The following is a 6,167-nucleotide window of genomic DNA, read 5'->3' as shown; positions in this document are numbered from 1 at the left end:
GAACAACAGAAAGAAAAGCAAAAGTACTACTATGACAGAGGAACACAAAACCTACCTGAACTCCACACTGGTGACCAAGTAAGGTTCAAAGACAAAACAAACATATGGACTCAGAAGGGAACTGTCCTGAGTGAAGTTCAACCAAGATCATACACCATTCAGACAGATGAGGGTGCTGTTCTGCGAAAAAATCGTCGAGATCTTCTCATGGGACCAGCCACAGCAGGTCAAAAGACTGATACTGTTGAACAACCTGATCACACAGCAAGTCAAAAGACTGATACTGTTGAACAACCTGATCACACAGCTGAGAAATCATCATCTGAGGCAACAACTCAGATTCAAGGACAATCAATCAGAAAATCCTCAAGACACGTGAAGCCTCCTGAGAGACTCATTGAGCAAGTTTAAGGACTCTTGATATAGAAGGAAGTAATGTTATCTTATTCTCTCTTCAAGTTATAGTGTATTTACATATTTCATGTGAACACACAAAACAAGGTTAAAAAACATTGATAATGATAATGATAATGTAAGTTCATTAAGTGTTACAGTTAAAATGCAGAGTAATACAAAGAAAACATGTTGATAGATAAAAGTAAAATACTTTTGTTTTAAGAAAGGGAGATGTAATGATATCAGCAAATAGTGATGGTATTTGCCTGTTTGATTATGATGCCTTACCAGCATATTTGCCTGTTTGATTATTTATGCCTTACCAGCAGAGGGCATGTGAGAGAGAGAGAGTTTAGTTTTAGTTTCATTTTAGATGGATCTCTAACATGGTGTCTCCTGTAATGCTGTTAATTGAGTTGAACATACTTTAGATAGAAAGACATTCTCTTTCATGAATATGTCGTCATTGAACCCACATACAAATCAATACACTTCCCATAGCAATTACTTGGCAGATTGTGTTTGGCACAAAACATGGAACAGAATTTAGTAAACCTAATGGAATGGATGTGTCGCACTTAAAACATGGAATGGAATATTTGTAACTGGGCCTCAAAGTTCATCATATGTTTAAGAATGTTATGATGTGACTATGGTATCGAGAGTAAAGAGGTCTACAGACACTTAGCACCTTGTGAAATAAATGTCAGATGGTATTTGGCTGTGAGAAATGTTAATAATACAAACCAGAGCCAGCAATAGCAGGTTAGTTATACAATGAGAAATTATTTGTTAATGGGACGAAAACTCTCGAAGTTCCAGATAGTTTCTGCCCTCACCCTCATCTTAAAAGAGGAATATATCTGTACTTGGTACCTGATGGAAAATATTGTCAGATCTTTTGCCTTTTACATTCCTGATAGGAACATTAAGAAGAGGAAGAGGCCGTTCAGCCCCTCAAGCCTGCTCCATCATTCAATTAGATCATGGCCGATCTGAACCACAACTTCATTTTCCTGCTTTCGCCCCACATCCCTTGATATCCGTACCCAACAAAAATCTATCGACATCAGTCTTAAAAGCTGCAATTGAGCCCCAGCATCGACGGCCTTTTAGGGGCGAGGGATCCAGATTTCCACCACCCTTTGTGTGAAAAAGTGCTTCCTGATTTCACTCCTGAATGACCCGGCTCTAATTTTAAGATTATGTTCCCTTGTTCTTGATTCCCCCACCAGAGGAAATAGTTTCTCCGTATCCAATCCTTTTAACATTTTAAACACAAATCAGACACTCCAGTGATGTATATTGCAATGGCAACCCGCACGTACACACGTATATACGAAATTGATGAGCAGGGAAAGACCAGCGTGATCCATCAAGCTTGCCCCAACACTCATGGCCGGAGCATCATGACTAAACACATCCTCCCTCGCTCCTCCTCCCACAACCCCACCCCCGCTCTCCGCGGCCATGTAATCTTCCGGGAGAGGCAAAAAAACAGAAAATTACATTCTGTCACATTTTGGGATTTCTGATTGTGCCACTACAAGTGGCTTTGTTTTTTTTTATAGCATATATTACACCAATCTGTTTTTGAGTTAAACTTAGCTCTCAAGGGGTTACATTCGCAGAAAAGTGGAGCCGTAGATTACGGTTCAGACGGGGAGTCGGAACCAGCGTGCTGCTGACAATGGAAGTTACTTTGGACACCCCTGAAACTATTCACATCTTTTCTGGGTTGAGATGACTTGATTCATTTAAGCTTAGCAGGGGTAGTTGCCAAGGTAATGTAGTGCGCTTGCTGCCTCCGCTGATCAGAATTATCAAAAAGGAGAGAGAAAAAACATTTTCCGGGTCAGTATCATCTAGAAGGCAGGTCTTGGGTTGAGGTAGGACTAGTGGGTCGGGTTTCCCAGCTACAAGCTGAACCGAAAGGAACTAAAACAAAGAAATTATTCTGTCTGCTGTTCAAGATAGCGTAGCATGTTTTTGTATTTTTCTGTTGTTACGGGAAGCGCGGTTGGAGAAGTTTAAAAGCGTCTGGAATTGTTACTGTTGAGTACTTTACGAAATAACCCACCTTTCTGACCCATCAAGCTCGCCTTACTAGTGTTCATCAATTGTGCTTATCGAAAGACTGGATCAGCGCCATCACTAAGACCGCCTACTTACACCTCCGTAACATCGTCTGTCTCCGCCCTGTCTCAGCTCATCTGCTGCTGAAACCCTCATTCATGCCCTTGTTAGCTCTAGACTTGACTATTCCAATGCACTTCTGGCTGGACTCCCACATTCTACCATAGGTAAACTTAAATAACAACAGAAAATGCTAGAAAAACTCAGCAGGCCAGGCAGCATCCGTGGAGAGAGAAACAGAGTTAACATTTCAGGTTGAAGACCTTTCGTCAGAACTGGAAAAAAGCAGGAAATGGAAAACGAGTTTAGGGGCTGGGAAAAGGGGAGGTGATGAAAGAACAAAAGGGAAGGTCAGTGATAGGATAGAAAACAGGAGAGATTAAGAGACATTGAGAGACATTAAGAGATATTCAAGGCGAGAGGAGGTGGTAATGGGACAGGTTAAGGAACAAAGGATGGCTCTAGATGAAGTGTGAATTGCGCTGGCAGAATGAAGGACAGCTGCCATGTGGGAGGGAAGAAAAAAGGCCAAACAAAAAGTAGATAAGAAAAAGAGAAAATATATATATATGTGATAGGGGCCGAGGTTATGATCTGAAATGGTTGAACTCTATGTTGAGTCCAGAGGGCTGTAAAGTGCCTAATCGAAAGATGAGGTGCTGTTCCTTGAGCTTACGCTGAGCTTCCGTGGAACAATGCAAGAGACCGAGGACAGTGAGGTCTGAGTGGGAATGGAGCGGTGAATTAAAGTGACAGGCCACCTTAAACTTAAGCTCATCCAAATCTCTGCTGCCTGTATCCTAACTCGCACTGAGTCCTGTTCGCCCATCAGCCCTGTGCTTGCTGACCTACATTGGCTCCCGATCTGGCAAGGCCTCAATTTTAAAATTCTCATCCTTGTTTTCACATCCCTCCATGGCCTCGCCCCCTCCCTATCTCTGTAACCTCCTCCAGCCCTACAACCCTCCGAGATCTCTGCGCTCCTCCAATTCTGGCCTCTTGAGCATCCCCGATTTTAATTGCTCCACCATTGGCGGCCGTGCCTTCAGCTGCCTGGGCCTTAAGCTCTGAAATTCCCTCAGTAAACCTCTCCGCCCCTCTCTCCTCCTTTAAGATGCTCCTTAAAACCTGCCTCTTTGACCAAGCTTTTGGTCAGCTGCCCTAATATCTCCTTATGTGGCTTGGTGTCAAATTTTGTTTAGATAATCGCTCCTGTGAAGCGCCGTAGGATATTTTACTCTGTTGAAGGTACAAGTTGTTGTTGTTGTTGTTGAGGGACAGGAGCAAAAGGCACAGTATTCAGTTGTTATGGCCATTTTACACTATCGTATCGGGGGATATCAGATATTGCGAGGTAACTACAGGACATAAGAGGCACAAATGCTGGAAATCTGAGGTGAAAGCCAATATTTTAAAAGGTCGGTCAGCAACCGAGACAGGTTAACAATGCAGGCCAATTATTCCGGTTGGACTTTCCCAGTCGATGCTGTTTACATTCCACTGCCATCTCTTGTATTTGGATATGTGACTGACTCACCACATTGTCTTTGCAATGGGTTTCCAAATGCCGGGTTGAGATGACCTGTGGACAGCACACAGCACTTTACCCTACTTTCCAACATTTTAAAATCCGTTCAGCGGTAGTTTGCTGTTGCCTGTGTAGCATTTTTGAACTTCGGGCCTCTACCTGCTCCTCTCCGCTCCCCTCCCTCCATTTCTCTTGGAGGGGAATGGGGTTTTGTGGTTGCGGCGGGGGTCTCCAGCCTTTGGGGCGAGGGTCTCCAGCTTGATTCTGCCAGTCCTGAGGAAGGGTCTCCACCTGAAATATTAACCTGTCTTTAGTTGCCTTTGCACTGACGCCATTTTAATTTATACAACGGGCAATCGGTCAAAGTGAACCGGCTCGCAGCATTTACATCCGCCTCCCTTATCCCAGCAACAGACTCGTACTCCCAGTTTCTTTTTCCTGCTTCCTTTTATATGGAAGTTGAGAGACACGGGTTTAGCTGCTTTTAGTGGGACTCTGTTCCACATATCTATTTTGTGGGAGTGAAAAAAAAGTCTTCCTAATTTGTGCAGGAGAACAAAATATAAGATAGTCACTACTAAATCCAATAGGGAATTCAGGAGAAATACCTTTACCAGAGAGTGGTTAGAATAGATTAGAATCGATAGATTTTTGCCAGCCAAGTGTATTAAAGGATATGGAGCCAAGGTGGGTGGAGGGAGTTAGGATACAGATCAGCCATGATCTCATAGAATGGGGGAACAGGCTCGAATGGCTGAATGGCCTACTCCTGTTCCTATGTTTCTACCACAAGGCAAATAGCATAGATGCATTTAAGGGGAAGGTGGATAAACACATGAGAGAGAGAGAAAGGAATAGAGGGTTATTCTGATAGGGTTAGATAAAGAGGGGTGGGTGGGGGCTCGTATGGAGCATAAACACTGGCAAGGACCATTTAGGCTGAATGACTTGTTTCTGTGCTGTACATTTTATGTTCCCGGGATGTTCCCGGCAACACTGGCATGGTCATATTTATTGCCCTGCTCTCGTTGTCCTGAACAGTTGGTAGTGGGCCTTCTTCTTGAATAGCAATTGTTCTACAGGCAAGTGGCTTGTTGGGTGACTTCATTAAGAATCAATCACATTGCATGGAACTGGAGTCAGGTTACCGCTGTAAAGTCTGTGGGTTGTGCAGTTAATAAATACACAGACTTCAGAAGTAACAAACAAAACAGGTCTTTACTATTCGAAGGTCCGGGCAAATCGGCCCCAGCAATCCTGCTACAACACTTATATACTGGTGTGGTCACTATCGGTATTACAGTATACAGAAGCCAAACAAATAGTGCCACACCTAAAGTAGTTCCCTTAAAGGTGAACGGTTACATTCAATAGTTCCCTTAAAGATAGACGGGTACATACACTACAATCCTCCCTTTTTAGCTTATTACTTACAGAGTCCCCGTTAAACATACATATCTTCAACTTCCTATAAAACAAATTACAGATATAATCTCGGTGGAGTCAATGTCATATAAAACAATTTACAAATATAATCTCGGTGGAAACAGTTCACAGGTTCAGTCTCTGCGGAAACAGTTCATAGATTCAGTCTCTGATCTTGACTCGTTCCGAACAACATTTCTTTGGTGTAGCCGGATTACCTGGCTAGCGTGACTCCTCCAAAGCCTTTTTCTTGACGTAACAGCTTGAACCTTCGTCCTGTTGAACCAGCAGTGCGGACTTTTACAACCAACTGGCTGTCTTGACATTTTCCAGTTTTTCAACTAATTTAGCTCCTTTCGTAATGTCCCGCCTGGAATGGTAGAAGTGCTAATATTTTAGACAGTTATTATCTTCTGCTTCTTCTTTTTCTTTTCTGCCTTTTTGAAACTCTCGGAGCTCCTTTCTCGGCTGCCAGCTGCAGCGCCACCAACTCTCTATGTTCCTTAGACCTTAAGTGCTTCCTCCGGATTTCAGCACTTTGAGAGTTTTCATCACAAGCTGGGCAGACCACATCCTCGTAATATTCAGTGTCACTCAACAGGTCATGGTAATATTCGGGTTCGTCCTGAGTTAGGTCAGCGAGAGAGACTTCTTCTTCCTCCTCACCCGTCTGGACGTTAGC

This window comes from Somniosus microcephalus, chromosome 20 (assembly GCF_052327205.1).
Source record: "Somniosus microcephalus isolate GS21.2 chromosome 20, FLI_Smic_1.0, whole genome shotgun sequence".
NCBI lineage: Eukaryota > Metazoa > Chordata > Chondrichthyes > Squaliformes > Somniosidae > Somniosus > Somniosus microcephalus.
The sequence above is the reverse complement of the archived record's forward strand: the minus strand, read 5'-3'. Positions refer to the sequence as shown.